This window comes from Falco biarmicus, chromosome 11 (assembly GCF_023638135.1).
Source record: "Falco biarmicus isolate bFalBia1 chromosome 11, bFalBia1.pri, whole genome shotgun sequence".
NCBI classification, from domain to species: domain Eukaryota; kingdom Metazoa; phylum Chordata; class Aves; order Falconiformes; family Falconidae; genus Falco; species Falco biarmicus.
In genome coordinates this window covers 24,482,550-24,501,998 of record NC_079298.1, presented here as the reverse complement: position 1 = coordinate 24,501,998, position 19,449 = coordinate 24,482,550, and the positions used below count along the sequence as shown (strand labels likewise).

The window sequence follows — 19,449 nt, the reverse complement described above, 5'->3', positions numbered from 1 at the left end:
ATAAGAGTTGAAGAAAGCGCATCTTCAAAATACCATGGTGCTTTCAAATACTGAGTGGTTAAAATGACAGCTTTATAACAAAGACTGGGAAACAGTGGCAATATAGAACTTCCAAACCTGGGCAAAAGCTGTCAGGAAACCATAGACAGAGCTGTCAAAATGAAGGGATGTGCAAGTATCTGCTTACCCTGGGTCTGAACTGGCATATTGTGCCCTATTTGAAGCAGCACACTTGAAGATAGATGGATAGATAGATAGATAGACAGACAGACAGACAGATATAGGATCCAAAATAAAATGCAAAGATCATCACAGGGCAAGCTGGATGATGACACAATCATTAGGAAAAACGTAAAAAACAAAGACACAGGTGAACCAATATGAAATCATCTGCATCTCAACAAAAGGTCTTACATCTAGGAATCACAGAATAAACGGCAGGTGATGAGAGGAACTACTTATTCTGGAAAGCAGAGATTTTTAAAAGAATTTGGGGTTTATGATGAATAATCAGCTGTATTAACCATCATGGCCTCTGCCAAACAGACTAACACAGCTCTAGTATCTGCAAAGAAGAGGCTCTCACACAGGACAAGGCAGGTTTTATTCCTCTATTACAAGCAGCAGCAGCATGTACATACATCAGAAGAAGTATATGTGAGAGAAAAGGGGTGTGGAGATGAGAATTTATCACATGGCTTCTGTCTCTAAAAAGGGCCAGTCCAAAAGTGCACTTTCTCACAATCTAATTTTCTTTTATTTTATAGATGGTAACAGGAGAGTATGTAGAGATCTGTATTCAGAGTTGGTTCTAGTCCAATTAACAATAAATCGATATTGTACAGCAAAGTATAGTCTTGCTGTATATAAAACCCTACTGTATGTTCTTCAAAAAGGCACACAAGGGAAGGAATAAAATTACTTCATGAAGCAGAAAGATTCAAAAACTTAACTACTAGCTACAAGTAATCATTCCTGGATTTTCAAATACAAGGTCAAATCCTAATTTAGCCTTGCATCTTCTTCATAAACTCTTACTTTCTATGAGTTCCAACTCTTCTCTAGTAAAACACAAAACTGGAAAGCTCTGGACTAATGTCGGTACCATGACACTCCAATTTGCTAGAAAAGCAAGAGATTTACAAATGATAACAAGAAGCCACAGAGTGCTGGTACTAGTTCTCTATGGAGGCATAACTAGTTCTTCAAGGGAGGCAAAGCAGGGTGCCCTGTTCCTGCTTTTATTAAGATCCTTCAGGAGCTCCATTTGCATGCTAGTTGCCAACTTCAGAGTCAAATGTATTTGGGTTTCCTCTCCACATCAAATTAGCAATCTTTCCTCATCATCCTACACACAGTGAAGCATAGGTACATCTAGCAGCTTCTTAATTTACTGTATTTTGAGATACCTACAAGGTTCTTTCAGTATCCACATTCTCTTCTTGTAGCACAGTACAGCTACAATCTTTGGTCTTTACTACAATACTGGAGTTATTACAGAGAGTTGGTTCAGATCATGCAGCATAAGTATCCTTTGAGCCTTTTTAGACTGGTCCTCAAACTGTGCCTATGTCTACAATTCTGAGCACTGGAATTGACATTCTCTTCAAACACTCTCACTTCCAGTCCTGTGTTCCTTTCAAATACAAAGAAAAAAATGAATACAGTAAAAACAGTGATGTATGATTTTCTCACATCCATCTTCTACTGTTTTAGTCACATTACATCTATGATTTTATTTCTTCATTTCAAAGCTCAGGAATGATTTCAATATTTGTAAGTGATGATGGGAGAAAAGTAGGAATTTGAAACAATTTGCACCCCAAAAAGTTTTCCCAGTTGAGATGATCAATAGTTAATATTTAAATTATAGAAAAGGTGTATTGCAATACAAACTAAACATTCAATACAGAATTAAGTTCACAATAAAATTGTGAGAAACACAGAAGTAAAAAAAAAATCAAAACAAGAGGAACAGAACAGTATTTAATTTAAAAAAAAACATCCTTAGTATTTATCCAATGATTTTTCAAGCTCAGATACAACTGTTCTGCCATGTATATTGTAGTTTAGAAGTCTGGTATATTAGAGGTCAAATGAGAAGGAAGACACTGAAGTACAGGCACCACAGTCAGTTGCTGTGACTAGAAACTGCCAGAGACAGAAACTCAGAAATACTTGGACAAAGAAAATGAAGCAGGGACATACAGCAGGTGCACGGACTGAGAAACGCAGGGACGACTGACAGACTTTATATATTACAGTATATACAGTAATTGCCTAGGGTGACCTCAGTTATTCCTAAACCCCACAACATTGTTCCTACAGGCAAATAAGCTGCACAGTGGTATGCATCTTGTGGAGGTCACTGCAAAGCATATAGTGCCCCAGTCTTGTATAAGCTGAGGATCGACATTTTCCCTAACAGCTGCATTGCTGCAGAGCTAGTACAGAGAATGCTCCTCAAGCAGACAACCCTGGCCTCGGGCCTGGTTTTGTTTGTATTCAAGCTGTCATTGTAAATGACTCAACAAGGATCCAGAGAGATGGTGGGATGGGAAACCAAAGCAGACAAGAAACCTGGAACTGAACAAAAACTAGAACTCAGGCTCTAACAAATGGAAGAAATGTGGTTAGCCAAGAATACTGAGCCCAAGAATGGACTCGGCTTAGGCAGCAGTCAAGGAAAGAGAAAAAAATCTAGGGGATGACTGTAATTCCGCAACAACAGATTACACCTGTGGATAAAGTTCACACATAAGAACGTGCAAGTCACTTAAAACAGACCATCACGTGGCTAATAGTTGCATGCTTTGTACATTCTGGGTATCTAAACGCCCTGTCTTGAGAGCTGCAGAAGTTCCAAATTCCCACAGCTGCAACTGAAATGAGTTATGCTTCAAGCATACTAAGTGATCATATAATAAGAATTCTGAAAACACTCTAGACATTCAAGTTAGGCACCTACAATGAGTGCAAATCTTTTACTTTCAAATTTCTGGACTCTCAATTTTTATTTTTACAAAAATGTGGTTAACAGTGCTACCCTACTCTGCAAGCACTTCATAGAAATGTATGTATTTTTTAAAGCACTCATTATTTAGTTATGAACATCATTTAGAAGCTCATAAATAAATTCCTAATAAAAAATGCCATATTTAAGTACTGTACACTTATGTATCTGGGGAAAAAGAGATGCCAGACATATTAGAGAAAATATTACATAGATGCTCAGTCAGTACCCTCCATCTTGCACCTTGAACAAGGAATGTGCTCTGCAGCTGGATAAAGGAGCATGATGGGCAGGTATATCAAACAATCTTATAGTTCAGGTGATGCTGCTTTTGTTAAGTTGATCAGGTAGCAATACTAACATTTTCCAACTTCTGAATACTAAATTGTAGTCTTAGTCTTCTTTTAATGTAATTTCTGAGGTGTCTGCACAAATCATTCGTATTACACAGTGCTTCTTCCTCATGATAAACACTACACCAGTCACTCCAAGAAAGGATCTCTTCACATCCATCTCTGACACACAAAGGTATACCTCTCCAATGCACTTCTAACCTCCACCATTTCCCATGATAACTTATGATTTTAAAAACTAATGCATTCAAGGAGACACTGCCAATAGAAATGATGATTCAGAACGCTGAATAACAAGAAACACAAACCTTTCCTGGAAGAGAAAATCAGGCACGCTACTATGCATGATACTATACTTCTGGAGGGACTGGGAAGCTTTTTATTAATCTGTTACACTGTAGGAATAAAAATCTAATGAATTATGCATTTCTGAATGGATCATAACAGGCAATGAATCAAATGGCTTGCTGCTTTTTGTATCTTGAATTGTTACGAATTAGTGGGGTTAGATATCCACCTAGAAAGATAGAAGCTGTTTTGCATCAAGGAACTCTCTGCAGAGAAAAAAATATACAAAGGACTATACAAGCCACACTAAACAAAAAAAACTGAAAAAACCAGCCCACCATACATGTTTATTATGTGAAGATATATATTAATGCAATTTCCCACAAAAGAAATTTTCTATCTTACACACAACTCTATGCAAACATTCCTTATGAAGAAAGTGGTGCAAGCCTGCACAAAAGCAGAACTGAGAAGCAAAAAACCACACAGCAGTTACATATATTGATACGGCATTGGTTCTTCCATGTAAGACTGAATTAGCACAGCTTTAAAGAAGTTTTAAAGTTTCAACCACACCGTGAATTAGAAATGTTAAAGAATGCCAATGACAGAAGTAAATGGAAGCAGGGTAATTTCTGTTAGCAGGTAAAATTTTAGAAACGACTGCATAATCAGTAGTCAGTATCACGAGCATTAGTGTATCGTAGTATTAATATTAGTATCAGAAGTCACATCAGTAGCAGAACATTAGTTTATAGTAGCAGACAATCTCAGTCAGATCAGTAGTATTTTCATGACGGGTGAATTTCAACTTGAACTACCAATGGCAACCAACCTAAAGGATTGAATTGAACTCAGATTCTGCAACATAATATTTGTAAAGTAAATGGTTTTCAGCACTTGCTCACATCTACTTAAATCAATGTACAGGCTGCTATTTGCTTCTTGCCCTTCAGCTGACCTCTTAGGTGTAATTGTGATCACTCTAATCAACAACAACATAAAAAGTACTTTCAACACCTTAGTATGCATTTGCGGACATTAGGCAGAGAGCTTAGCTAGCAAGAACACAGTATGGTCCTTTAAGAACAAATGTTGAAACACAGAAATGATGAAACAGTTTTAAATTTAAAAAAAATAATACTAAATGATAAAAAAAAGACCAGAAATAATACAGCTTACTTCATTATTTAAACCCTTTCTCTTGCATTCAGTGTAGCGATCATACATTGGGAACTGAATTTCTTCTGCAAGATCATTAAAAAAAACCTGAATATTGGACTGAAGATGATCAAGACTTTAGTCAAGAATTACTTGCATTGTATACCAGATGCATTTTCATAAGAATTAAAGTTCATGAATCAAAAGTAAAAGTGTATTTAACACTACTAGGAAAACCAGACATTAATTCATATGAGATCTCAGCATTTAATTGTGCATTTGGACAAGGGATACTTAGGGAAAAGGGGACAGTCGCGCTACCTAATTTTATGTACTTAGATTAGGCACACAATTTAGCAGACTAGCCTCCAAATTTCATGTACATATTTATCCAATACAAAAATGCTCCCACAGTGGATTATAAAAAAAAATAATCTGATTAGCACAGATTTTATTCCTTATGCTGATTTCCACAAGTCTGCCTTTAATACAGCCAGCTTCTGATTACCCACTATAGAGACTCTAAATCATCCATGCAGATGTTTGGATTCCTTAAAGTGACATTACACCATATTGCTCCCTAAAGTCCTGTACAGGTTACTCTTTCCATAAGTAGGCTTTTTTTCTATCTATCAGCTGCTGTATAGCTGGTCTGCTTGAAGTCTGACTAGAAACTGAACTTGTATTTACTGCCTTGAGCATAGTTCATGGACAGAAAGCAGAAAACAGTGCTATGAGGTCTACTGTGTGAGCTACTGTTAGGTAGAAAATGAACAGAATTAATAATGATTGGCCTTCAGGGGCATGTATAGCTAAAAATCAACTATAGTGGCAGCTTGAGTAACTTTTATAGCTAATTGTTTAAAGTGCTGAAAGACACTGATAAGTTTTGACCATGGGAACACACTTTGAACACGTTGGATGATGTGAATACCTTTTTCTTACTCATCCTTTGCAAAAATAAGAATATTGTCATTGCAGGAAGATTCTTACAAGGACTCATAAAATACCAAGTTTTCATTATAGAGAGCAATCAAAGATGCCTTCTGTCTCCAACATCAAGCATTTCAGAGTCATTATGAGAACAAACAATATCCTGTAGAAAAGGCAGCTAGTGTGTTAATCACACCACCTCCCTCGCTCAGTGAGGCATTGTTGTGACTTGCTGGAATAATTGTGTTGAGGGAAGAGCACCTGAACTCAAAAGCCATTGTTTAGTTGAAGAGGTGGCAGCTGGTACATGGTAACTAGGTAACTAAGAATGCAAGAATGTTGATTTCAATGATTCCGTATTTTTTAGTAACATAAAACGTACTGCTTTAAAGCAAACTGTCACTGTAATCTCTTCCTTATTTCAACCTAAAAATGTTGCTACCTGAATCACTTCTGTTTAGTCATTATTTTTACATTCTCATTGTATGTCTACTTACAATATGCTTCAGATGCATTTCCTTGCAGACAAGCAGAACAACTGTGTAATTTTTCTCGTAAGATATACTCAAATCACTTTTAAGCTTCTCAAAAATTTATCTTAGAGCTGTCTGTATCTGGACCTCCAATAAAATTTGGTCTTACACTTTGGGGAATAATTTTAATTATGATAAGGTTCTTTAATTTTTCCAGTATGTTCCTACTTTGCTTGGGAACTTCTTTTTTCTGCACAAGAAGAGAGACGGGGATGAAAGGAGCAATTACTTGTATAAAATACTGTTAATGTTTATGGAATAATGACAAAGGGGATTTTCTGAACAATGAAGTTACTCAATTAAAAATAAGTTAATACGTTGGATTAGCAAGGTATTGGGAAAAGATTGAAGCAGTTACCTGGCAATTGATCGAGGAGCCTTGTCTTATAGAACAATACTAGCATAAAAATAGCTCATAAATCTGAAAGGCTGATTACCAAAACTGTTGCGGGAGCTTTATTTTTTAGAAGAATATTGAATTAATGAGAAATAATACAAAGGGGGAGTTTAATTATTCTGAATAGTATAATTTTCTACCCTAGCCTCTCAGGACGGGTATGATTATGTAGGCCACACATCTAAAATGACTTTTATGCATATTTCATTAAAATCCACATCTTTTCATGAAGGACAGTAAGCAACAAGCCCTCTTCAGATAGTACTCTCTCTGTAGTGCCTTAAATGAAAGCTATTTCCTTGGTGCTTATGGAGCTGTTAAGATGAGCAGTCAATAAATACAAAACCAGGCATATCTTATTCTTAGGTTATTGTTTTCACATAATAATAAGTTGTTCTCTTCTCACTCTCCAAACTCCCACCATCATTTGGAATGTACAGCAATTAGACATTGGCTAGGATTCCTAGTCTGCTTGTACTTCTGGAAGGTTACTATCAACCAGATGAGAATACTAGATAAGCATTTTCCTGTTCATCAGAACAATGAGATTTTTGATTCTGAGTTGATTTGTAAGATTTTCAATGAGATTTTACAAATGCAAATGAAACTAAAGAACATCAATAATGAAACCGTTGATCAAAGATGTTGAATTTTCTTAGTCGGCACCCACTTTTGCTGTTTTGAGACAGGAAACATTTTTACATGCCATTGTAGTATTTTTCTGCTTTAATTTTTAACTGGATTACAAGGTTTTTTTCCACTGAAATAAAACATTCCTCACCAGATTTACACACGTAAATGCTTTCAGTGAAATACGTGCACAGTCTTTTAATCACTGTTGTCACCTTTTCTTAGCTGCAAGACTAAGATTTAGCATATGCCACATACTTACAAGAAGTGGTGGAAACGTTTGGTCCATTAAGCATCAGAAAGACTAACCACAATTTAAATGGTCATTTTCTGCTTAATCTTAGCAAGCTAATGCGCATAGTCCAGGATCAGAGGGTTTATCAGGTACTGTCATACATAATACTACAACCTGGGCCTCTCACCTTAGTAACTGAATGTGTATAAAGTCCTAGTTTATCCAATATATTCTACTGGTGAACTTCAGCACATGTCTTCAGAACCGAAGGTCTATGTTTTGACTTACTATACTACCGTGTCCACTTAGAGCATTGAATAATTGCTTGTAATGTTTAAGTTTAGGAGAAATAAGCGCCTGGATATTCCTGTACTCCTGCTTTCATATACACTCAAGCCTCAATATAAATAACAATAAAGATAAAACTGTGTTCTTGTTAAATTATGAAGACACAATTTCAATCACATTTTGGTATATGTCTTGACTGTGGTACTTTTTGGTCTGAAGTATTCTTCCAGACTTCAAATAACATTAAAATAAATTCCGTGGCTATTTCAATAGCTGAAATATTTTAATTTTCAATAAGCACTAGTTTAAAGAAAGGGTAGATGTGTTTAAATTGTTAACCAGACATGAGGCAAGAAGGACAACATGCAAGGGATACCGTTTAGCTAAGCAGAAACATTCATTACTAATTCATCAGGGAACTACTCAGCACTGCCTCATACAGCATGGATCATGGTTTATTACTTGATTGTTTCCCTTGGTCAGAGAATTGTCATCAGTCCCTTTACCCACTGCTGAGACTGCACAGCCCTCCCCTTGCAACTTTTTACCCAATTCTCTCCTCAGTGTACTGACTCTACTTATCTTCTTTAATGCCACTGTGCTCTGGTGGCTTATTAAGGCTCCAGATCCCTTTTGACCGAACTGTGTCAGCCATCTGTTAACCTGATGAACTGTGGCATTCTGAACTATGTTCTCACCAGACAAGACAGTGCTTTGGTTGGTGTGAAGCGCCAGCCTGCACTAACTGGACATGAGGGGGAAAAGCTTCCTGTTCCTCAGAGAAACTAACACAATTGAAGCTGACAAAAAAACCCCAGACGCATACTAAATCAAAAGGAGGAAAGGTGGAAGCCATACTCTTATTGTGGGATAGACCTCAAGGTAGGGCATGAACAGGTTTCTTACACACCCCGTCTTGTTTGCAGACACTGCCTATGTCATCAATGTTATTCTGCTTCCCTACACTACCAAATCCTGCCAACTCATAGAAGAAGGACAGAGAAAACATTCCTTATCTACCCTTTATGTCAAGGACCTTTATATTCTTCTTACTACAGGCGCATGCTAAAATCTTCACGCATCTGAAAGTGTAAGAGCCCCTGGGACTGGTTCACAAGCAAGAGGTGACATCTTCCAAAGGATTCTGGCATCCTCCCACAAGAATAAACAGGGCAAGAATAGGTAGGGTCTACAGTTGGATCTAATATAACCAAGTGATACTGGAGTCACCACTCCTCCTGACCCATTTTTTCCCATAGGGATTCATATTACTTAGCAGATCCCATACTAGCATAGCCCTGCAGTGATTCATACACAACACAGTTGGAACAGGTAAGAAACATGAACTGCTTCAGAGTTGCAAGTGATTCATGAGCTAAAGCTTGGCTCCCCTAGAGCCATTAAACATCTACAAGGAAGTGAAAAATTATATGGATTTTCACACATCTGCTAACACAAAGACCCTAATGCTATGTGCTTAAACTCATGGATACCTTCTGTGCTTAACTCTCCATTTTGCTTGTGGTGCTTCCTTTTGCTTAGTTTTCATATGCTGTCTGTATTTAGGGTATTTAATCTGGCACAGAAATTACTTCTAGTCTGCACAAGACCATATGCCACACTTACAAAGCAGAGCAAATACAAATAAGGAGCTTTCATTTAATCTTTTATTTAATTTGCAATGATCTGGAGCACTGTGATCTGAAGGAATACCTAACCAACATATAAAATCAGAAAAAACATGCAGAGAGCACATCTGCTACATCAGCTAGATTGTGCCTGACTTCACCCACATAGAAATTGTGACTGAACTTGATATGGGTAGCTTATCGCAGGGCTCATAGGGAATTAACATTTTTCCAGCAATTACTTCTCTAAAATGAATAGAAGAAACAAAATGATATCCAGGATCTGTGCACCCCACTGTTTATAACTGGCAAAAAGTATCCCCAGGTTCTTAGGTAGACTCAGTCTTAATGTTCCCAAAATATTAATTTGAAAGCTGTTAGTCTGAGTTTAGGAGAGAAACCAGAAGACAAAACTGCACTAACTTTTATATACACAATTAAAAATTGAGAGGTAAAATCACTAGCTTGGCACCACAGGTAAAAAGTAAGAATTGAGCAAACTCTGCATGACCCAAGTAGACATGGGTAAATTCCATCTACTTGTACTATTCTTTGTTACACCTTACTGAGGTTCCATCCAGTTTAGCTTATACATATTTTCTGACACTACTTTATGACAGTAATACAGTGGGTGTGCTTTTGTGCAGAGCAACTGCTTGTTCAAGACACCTTCTCAAACAGCATTTGTACCATAAGAGACTGTCTTTGTTAAATTCTGACTGTGACTCAGATGGTGAGACATAACTGGGACAATAAAGCATCAACACTGGAATATTTTCCAGTATAAGATATACTTCACCACCACCTGAGGAATTAAAGCTCTAATTTGTAAGATTAATATACATTATTCAAGGAGCAGGAAGCAACAACCATATCCTTAAGGGGTTGTTTTCTTCTGCCTGAAAGTGCCATTAAACATTTCTAAGGCTCTGTGTTACTTACACAATAGATACAACTCTCTTAGCCATTTATGAATGTTGTAGATGTCTTTTACACTGAATGGCAATGACTTAAATGTCAGCAATAGGTTTATGCATACAAGCAAATCAAGACTCCTGGGATACAAAGTAATGATGGGTAACTTTAAAAAGGTTCCTAAATTTCAAGCCACCTCACTGTCTGTAATTATTAAATGCCTTATCTGTAAAAAAGAACTATGTCTATAGAAGAGTTTTATATCACAATACAGCAAGTCCTTGCTGATTAAGATAAATAACATCATAAATACAGTGCTATGGGAGTATTTTTGCATTTTCAGTTTTAGGTATTGGAACTCAAAATGTATAACTTAATTCAAAATATTACAAATGCAGTAAAGCATGTGGTTTTAGGATGTGCTTAACGGGGGGGCTTTTTAGCCTAAGCAGGTAATGAGCAGTTAAGAAAATGTAAAGTAATTGTTTTGGATTTGTTTTGTTTTCTGTATTGTTTTGTCACTCAACATTTTTTAGTCACTTTTCCTCTTTTTCATACCCCTGTTCACAGTTCCTCCCCTTCTTTTACCTTCATTCCCCTTCCAGTGCTATATGTATAATTAATAAATACCTGTGGTGTGAACATTTTCTAAGCTACCACTCCAAACTTCTAAAAAAAAATAATCTGTAACTGACCAGGTCAGAAAATATCAGGAGCAATGTGAAAGATTTCCTTCTAAGTGATGTTCTCTTAATTACCAAACAAACACTATTTTTCCTCACAAAGACTGAAAACTGTTTACCAAACACATGAAAATGGTTCAGTTTAGTCTCCTCTGTGTACATAAGTTCTATACATACAAAAATAAGTTAACATAAACAGCTTCATATACAACTTTTCAACCAACTTAACTGTGTATTATTCTGAAGAGTGCAGTTTGAAGCTCTGAAATACAAATAGCAAAGTTTTACATAAGTATTTCTCATATCTTCCTTTACTAGCCTGGATAGCTGTGCCATCCTTACAAGTCTTTGTTGTCTTATGCAAAGCTTCTTGAGAAAGCACCTCCTGCTTGTATCTGATATTTGTCTTATAGGAATGCCTTTGATTCTGCTTGGATCTTCTTGTTTCAGCCAGTCTCACAGAATGAGAGACTCAAGTCACATTAAAATGCTTAGCATGTTTTTAAAAGCTATCGTTTAATACTTTGGAAAAAGCAAGACTATTAAAAAACTACTTTTAGCAGGATTTCTGTAGAGCTTTGATTAAAAGAGGTAGTTTTAATTTTTAGAGTAATATCAATATATTTAAAATAATTATTTTTTAAGTCTATTTAGGCAAAACATTTTCTCAGTTTAGAAGGCTGAATAATAAAATCAAAAGCTTCTAGTTCAGCGTTTTCAAACCATCAAAACATGCAGAATGCATATTAATTTCATTTAGGTGGACACAGTCCACTGTGAAATTACATTTTAGAACACAGCTAACCACATTCTTAAGAGAATCTGACAGAGTAAGGGAACACCATCCATGCCCTAGCCGTCAGGCTGCTGTTTCAGAGGTAACGTTACTCTTCTGACGCATTACTCAAAAGTGTTTGGACACAAGTGGTAACTACATGTCTATAAGGTAAAATGCAAAATATAAAAGTACTATTGCCCTAGACAGTGCCAGTAACCTATAATTTGATTGTAAGCATCTCAGCACAGCCCAGTGATAGCTGTAATGGAATCAAATTGAAATCTTATAGCAGTCCGAACTGTCGGTTTTCTTGGCTGAATGAATTAACCAAAACTAATGTTTGAAGTCTGTCTGTGAAAAGAATTTAAGACTTCCTAGTCTACAGGTAATTGTTCTTCTTTCTTCAAATTGATCTTCTAATGTTACATTAATGTTCTGAGCTGTGGTTTTACATTACCATTTATTTTCTAACAAGCTCAAACATGGGAAAGCAAATGTTTGCCTTTAAACACAAATAAAAGAAAAATAGAAGTTATTATGTGAATAAAGCTTTCCTTTCTCTCCAGTCGTCTTTAATCAGTTAAGAAACTAATACGCTTGTAGAAAGACAGGAACACTGATTTGTATTACCTAAATCCTGTCAAATATGTTATAATATTCTGTTCTTGACTTTTACAGAAGATCCACCTGAACTCACACTCCATGTTAACTGCAGAAATCAGTTAGCTGGGGAAAAAAACCCAACCAGTCTATCCTATATTACAGGAGTTACGTTCCCAAAGGATAGGTGTAGAAGGGAAGCCTCCACAATATGAAACACAGAATGGAAACCCAATGTGATTTTTTTAGGACTGTGCTGGAGAGGCCTTATTAGTAAGAGTCTGGCAGTAACATCAGCATCTCTTGGAATGTTTCGAATACTCATTCAGGTCAGATCAAAGATCTGTTTCACTCTAGAAGTTAACTAGTAAAAAATAGTATTTAATGCACATATATTTTTAGTGTGTGCACAGATGGACACCACCAGTTCTGTATGACATCTCAAGAGCCTTAACTGTTAATAAGATACACTCACAAGGCATCATTGTTGATTTCAAATCCTAGCTGAAGGTTATACACATCCCTTCGAGAAGTTCCTCTTTTGTCCATTACAAAAGCATAAAGTGTAAAGCAGTCCCATATTACATTGGCTTCACCAAACTGGCAAATATTTTAATAAGACAACAAATAAAGCTTCAGAATAAAAAATCATAATAATAAAGTAAAACCTTACAATATTTGTATAGCAGTCACAAAAATATGGCTGAAGAAATTCTCCTGCTGTTTATTTAAATGACCTGTACATCTGCTAGATAAGGAGAGATTTGAATCAATAGCAAATTACTTGAGCCACTGCACTGCCAAATTGGAACCAAGAGTGACCAAGTGGGAAAGTACATTATAGTTGCAAATATCTTCTGCATCCATACTTAACACAAAGAATCTGCAAGATGCAGGTGACTGCCAACACAAAGATGCAAGGCAGTTCACGGCATAGCAAAAAAAAATTGCTAATTCCATTCTTACAATACATTCAGCTCTAGATACAGTGCAAATTTCCAATATTCAGCAACAATCAAAAGTCTATCACATTTTTCACCCATGTTCACCTTAAGAGCCCTGGTCAAAATTCAGCATAACTGGAAAATTCAGATCACATTCTAGATTTTGTCTTCAGTACCCTGTTATTCCTGTTGCTGCAAGTATGATAAGAACACCACAATGGAAAACACCATACACACGATCTCCTGTGTAGATTGGAAAACTGAGGGGGTTTTCTACGTGGCATGGCAATTTGGCACATATAGCTATCACACGCCTTCATTGCTCATATTCAGGGGTCTGATAAAATGGCATCTACACCACACTTCATCTGCTATTACACAATCACACACAAACATTTCCTTGGTCATGGCTTGCTTTTTTTGGTTTGCTTTTTTTTTTGGATGGCCTTTCATGACCTAATCCCCAGGCCCTGGGTCCTGGTACTACTCAGATATGCATGTAAGGAAATATTAAACCTGTGCTTTAATGTTTTAGAAAACAGAGTCCTGAACTGCATTCTACTGGTTTTATATGGTTACCTTCTTCCAACACAGTTGTATTTTAGGAAGAAAGCAAGATAATTCCACAATTAGTTCCTACCTGCTGTGACAGTGCCCCCTCAGGGTAAAGATGATTTTTCATATTAACACACTGAAAGCCTCCACTGTGACTGACCTTAAAGACACTGACAAATTAATTACTTGCTAGTCAATATGGCATGGCAGCTTTAAGATTTGAACAGATACCCAGCCAGTTAACATGCATGCTGCCATCTGCTGAATATGACAGCAAGGGATTTGTACTGCTCTCTCTGAAAGAAAAGCTGTGTAGAGCCTTCCAAGAAATATGTTACCAAACCCCTCATTCATAGCTTTCTTCACAAGTCAAATAAAGACTGTTCAGGTTCTGTAAGAGAACTGGTAGTATCTCATGTTTCTTTGATGCACAGGTTTAAAATGAAAAAAAAAAGACTATCTCAGAGAATTCATTAAAGCTTTGGTTTTGAGCCCACTGCTTAACAGCTGGAGCTAGGGTATATTCAAAAAGATCATGATATTTATATGAACACTCATGCAGTGCAGATATGAGCAAGTAAGTACACAGTTTATGTACCTCACTGTCATGCCTCAGTATTACCCCAATTTAAAGAGCTCTCCTCTGGCTTAAGGAAAAAAAAAAAGTGGCAATAATGTATAAACTGAAGTTCCTATGAAACAATGGTCAAAGGCCAGCACAAAGGAGTGACTTTTTTTTTTAATGAATTATGAAAAAGCTTAATACGGTTCTTAGAAAGACTACAGCCATCTTCTGAAAAAAAAAAGTGGAGGTGGGCCAAAATTCCATACATATTTTTTTTGATTGTCAATAAAATCACATGAAATTAGAAAACTGAGTAATTAGTACGCTACTGTTCCTGTAAATAAAAACTCACATCAAACTGGTCTAAAACTATATATAGGCACATATATACATCTAAAACTATATACTATAGATCATACTGGTCAGAAAATATATACTGATGGGAAATAAAGCACCTATTTTTTCCCAGATATGTTGAGGGGCAAGACTGGCAGCTCCCAAGTCCTGCACACAGCAGAAGAGACAAGCCAGTTGTGCAGATCACCACTGTTCACATTCATACAGGATCATAGGATAGTTCAGGCTGGAAGTGACATCAGGAGGTCTCCAGCCCAAACTGCTGCTCAAAGCAGGGTCAGCTGTGAAGTCAGGCTTGGTTACTCAGAGTTTTATTCAATCTGTTCAAGAAAACCTCCAAGGATACAGACTGTACTACCTCGCTGGGCAACGTGCTCTGGTGCTTGACTGTCCTAATGGTAAAAAAAGGTTTCCTTATGCCTTGCAACATGTAGCGTTTATAGCTATTATACTTCCTGAATATCAGATATTGTAGATATGATTCACTTTTCAGATACACCAGTTGTAAATGAGGGATAGCTATCCAAAACCCAACAAAATTACTGGAATGTAAACCACAGTATGAGGTTACATGACCTTTTGATTCAAAGCATAGTTTTCTTACAATTATTTACTATAGATTATTTAATCCAGTTATTCCCTCTAGAATTTACAGATGGGCTGATATCCTACAGAAAATTGAAGAAAATCTTTTTAAACGTTCCTCTCTAAAGAAGAGAGACTTTGACCAAGTATCTTAGCCAAAGCTATGAATGAGTGGAATTGGAATGAATTGAATCATTTCATCTGTCCCTCTGTTGCTGCCATGCAACAGGAGTAAAATCAAAACAAAACGAGAGCCAACTCTCAAGCATTTGAGATAACACTGGGCAAATGGAAATGATTAAAAAAGGATAATACATCCTACATGCAAGTTATGGTCTCCCAAATTTGATATTGTAATGAGAAAATAGAAAACAAAATGTACATTGTGGAATGCAGAATTTGCTGAGAAGTGAAGTCTACCCAGTGCAACTCTTAAGAGAGCACACCTATACCACTTTGAGACTTGGAAGAAGCTAGTTTGGAGGTCTCTTCATTCATGACAATTAGTGTATAACCTGGATAATCTCCTCACAGATTAAGAAGAGCAGATACTATTTGATAATGGCCAAGAGACACATCAATTTACTTTTTAGAAACACTTACTTTAGAACCTAACCTTGTAGGAAGCAAACCAAAATACCTTTTCAAAGTATTTCTTTTCCTAACATTTGCCTTTTTAAAAGCTGTCTCTCTATTTAAACTGATCTGAGAGAATACTAACACATACTTTCACAGCCACAACCCTACATCAGTATTCAAAATCTAATCCTACAGAAACACCAGGGGAATGCCAGTAAGCTTCAGCTTAGACAATTACTTTCTTCAGATTAGTTATATTCTAGCATCCAGCTGGAATTAAAATATCAAATATGTGTCAACTAAAAAAGATTATCATACCAGTGCCTGACTTTATGTCATCACCTGTAAAAAGCATACGTCTTGGCTATATGGGACAGAACCAGGAATATTGCACTAGTATCACAAATAGCACCATACTACTAGGTTCTTTTAAAAACTGAAACAGATTAAAAATCAAAGCAATGAACTACTGTATTACAGAAAACACCTACCTCTTAAGCGCATTTGGCTTTGCAACAAGTTCTTATGCAAACTTTTCTTTCTCCATTCCAGCAGAAATTTCTGCACAGAAGACAGGTGTGAGATACTAGATATACTGATTTCTTCATTTGGGGAAAAATATCAGGGATGAAGGTAACATTCACAACCTTGAAACAGAACAGAACATAAAATCCATCAGAATATTTGCACCATAATTTATAGTCATGACTTAGTATTTCTTCTAAGTACTTGTGCCCTTAAGTGATTATGACAAAGACCGGTATTGCAATTGAACTTCTAGTAGTGGTTACTTATTATTTTTATTATTTTGAGAGCCACACATGTGAGATTCTGAGCCCCAGAAACTCCCTAATGATCAATAATTGAGGATGCCCTCCAGTCCTTTCAGTTCCCACAAACATCATGTTGTTACACAGAAATATTGCAAGCAGCCTCATTACTATGACATTTCGGTCAGTAAATATCCATACATATGCTGTGAGACACAAACTAGGTTTGCTTGCATATAAACATTTAGAGAATTAAAATTACTATCAAAATAAATATATGTGTCATCATACAGCATACTGCTGTCTTTGTTATTGCAGTGTCTATTTGCAAAGTATATTATGTTCTAAATTAGAAGAAATATTTAATATTAAAACACTATAAATTTCTAAGAGTTAGCTAGGGAATTAATTTTCTGATCATCAGCTACTTAGCTCAACTGTAACTGTGACTTGACAGGCTGCAAATTATGGATTTTAAGAGGTAATATTCAATTTTAAATTATGCCAACTGAATATTTTACTGTTTAAAAATTATATTATTGCTATTCGTATTGAGTAATTGTACCTTCTTTATTTTTAAAATCTGCCAGCCCAACCAATTTCCATTAAACAACTGACTAGATTTTACTATCTGCACTAGAATTCTGAAATAAAACATCTCAACCTTAGTTCTCCAAGTTTCACTTATTCTACGTGATCATGGCACTGTAAGAACATCAGAGTTCATCAAGAATACATTTACTGTATTTGTGATCTTTTACAAGAGAATCTTAAGCCTTAAGTGTAACTATATTTACAGTTATGTCCCGCATAACCAATAATACATGTACAGGCTACTCTGATGGGATACGTCATATTTTACTTGTACATATAGGAAGGGGAAAATATCAGAGAGCTTGCGAGCACTGTTCCATAACCTTCTAGGAAAAGCATTTTTGATAGGTAAGCATTCTTCATATATTCTGTCACTTTCATGAAGAATGTCATTCCTACATTTCAAACTTATGCAATCTTTAATTACACATTTTCATTTCTACTTATACAGTAATATATTAACTGATTTGTGAATCTGAAAAGACTATAACCATACGGTGCTCTAAAGTAATAACTCCTAAAAGGCCAGAAAGAGAAAGAGTATTTATTTCACCAATTTGTTTTCGATGCATAAATGAAGTCCTGGGGAAAAAAAGCCTAAATGACATCTGAAAGAAAAACCAAGAAAACTGAATAACTTTATAGAAATATTTACAAATACTGATATTCCTATTAACTTTATGTAAAACATATTTCCACAGAATTATGCCTTTTTTGTATTTCATATGAACTGTAAATACCTAGTAACACTTTACTAGGGCAGTTTCTTCACCAATTTAAATTAAGGTCAAACTTAACAAAAGTAAATTCTAAATACGGATCAGTTTTAGAGAAAGAGTTGTAGATCTGACAGAGGTGCCTGACTCACTGGTTCTCTATTAAACCTGTCCACTTCACCCAGTACCTAAATATCTCTGTACATCTGTCATGTGCAGCTTTGTATACTTCACAGAAGCCAGTAACAATTATGCTGATTCACAGTTACTTGCATGTAGAGTAAGCTCATGGGGAAATAGCATTAGTATTGCAGTTCTTCAGAAACCTGAAGTTTAACTATTTTCAGTGCACTCTTACAGAGATATATACAAAGGTAATTTCCACAGAAGAGTTCCTAAAAAAACCCTGAGTAACAAAAGTTCTTTTAAAATATTCACTTTAAGAGAGCAGGGATTAGGAAACACATCAACTGCTAGATTTATTTTAATAATTATTTACCTTTCAATCTTGATAACATACAGAAAAACAAAATACATTTTTCAGGTATTAGCAGGACTTCAAAAAATACTCAGTGTTGACCTAGTTGTACAATTCTATTTAGTAATCACCACTAGGACAGTTACACTGATAAAATACGCTGCCAAAACCTCATTTCAACCTTGTAACTAACTAATATAGCAATGTGGATTAGGAAGTGAGATTGTAGTATTGACAGATTCCAAAAATGACTCTTCTTACATGACTGAACTATAAAGTATACTTCAATCTGATGGCAAAATCTACCCAAATATAAGCAGATTTAATGATTTACAGTAGTCTTGAATTTTGTCCCATATCTGCAATATCTCTGTACTTTAACATCTACATACTCTTCAATGGCTAAATTAAATGGATTAGTATTCTACTGATTTTTCTATTCACCTGATCTAAGAACAGTTCAAGCATTCTGTTTCTCTCACATTCCTTACAAACATAATCAAATAAAATACCCATCATAAAAGTTTAGCTTCTGTATCATTGATAGCCTAATTTTGTTCTCATCCTTCTCTCTTGTTAGTTTCATTGAAATACCGAAATTGCGTCTGTAATGAAAGACACATCTGTGCTCTCCCAGGACATTTCAACTCCATTAAAGTCCATAAGTCAGTGTTCAGCCCCTCTTCCCAACTCCCTAAACTTCTCATCCTTATAATAAATACAGAGAATGCCTAAAATTCCAAAACCGGACCACCTTCCTAACTTAGTAGAAGATTCAACACCCATGACATATTCAGCGTAAATATATGGCTGATTTCATGAAAAATTTTCTTGTCTAGAAAAAATATTTGATAGCACTGCAATTAAAAAG

At 35.9% G+C, this 19,449-nt stretch overlaps 1 long non-coding RNA gene across 1 annotated transcript in view; it reads right to left on the bottom strand.

The window, feature by feature from the left end:
• LOC130156698 (uncharacterized) overlaps nucleotides 1-19,449 on the bottom strand; it is a 334,368-nt gene that overhangs the window by 100,263 nt on the left and 214,656 nt on the right. Inside the window, exon 3 of the long non-coding RNA XR_008824566.1 lies at nucleotides 16,512-16,667. This is a non-coding gene — a long non-coding RNA (uncharacterized LOC130156698). The remainder of the gene's footprint in view (nucleotides 1-16,511; nucleotides 16,668-19,449) is intronic.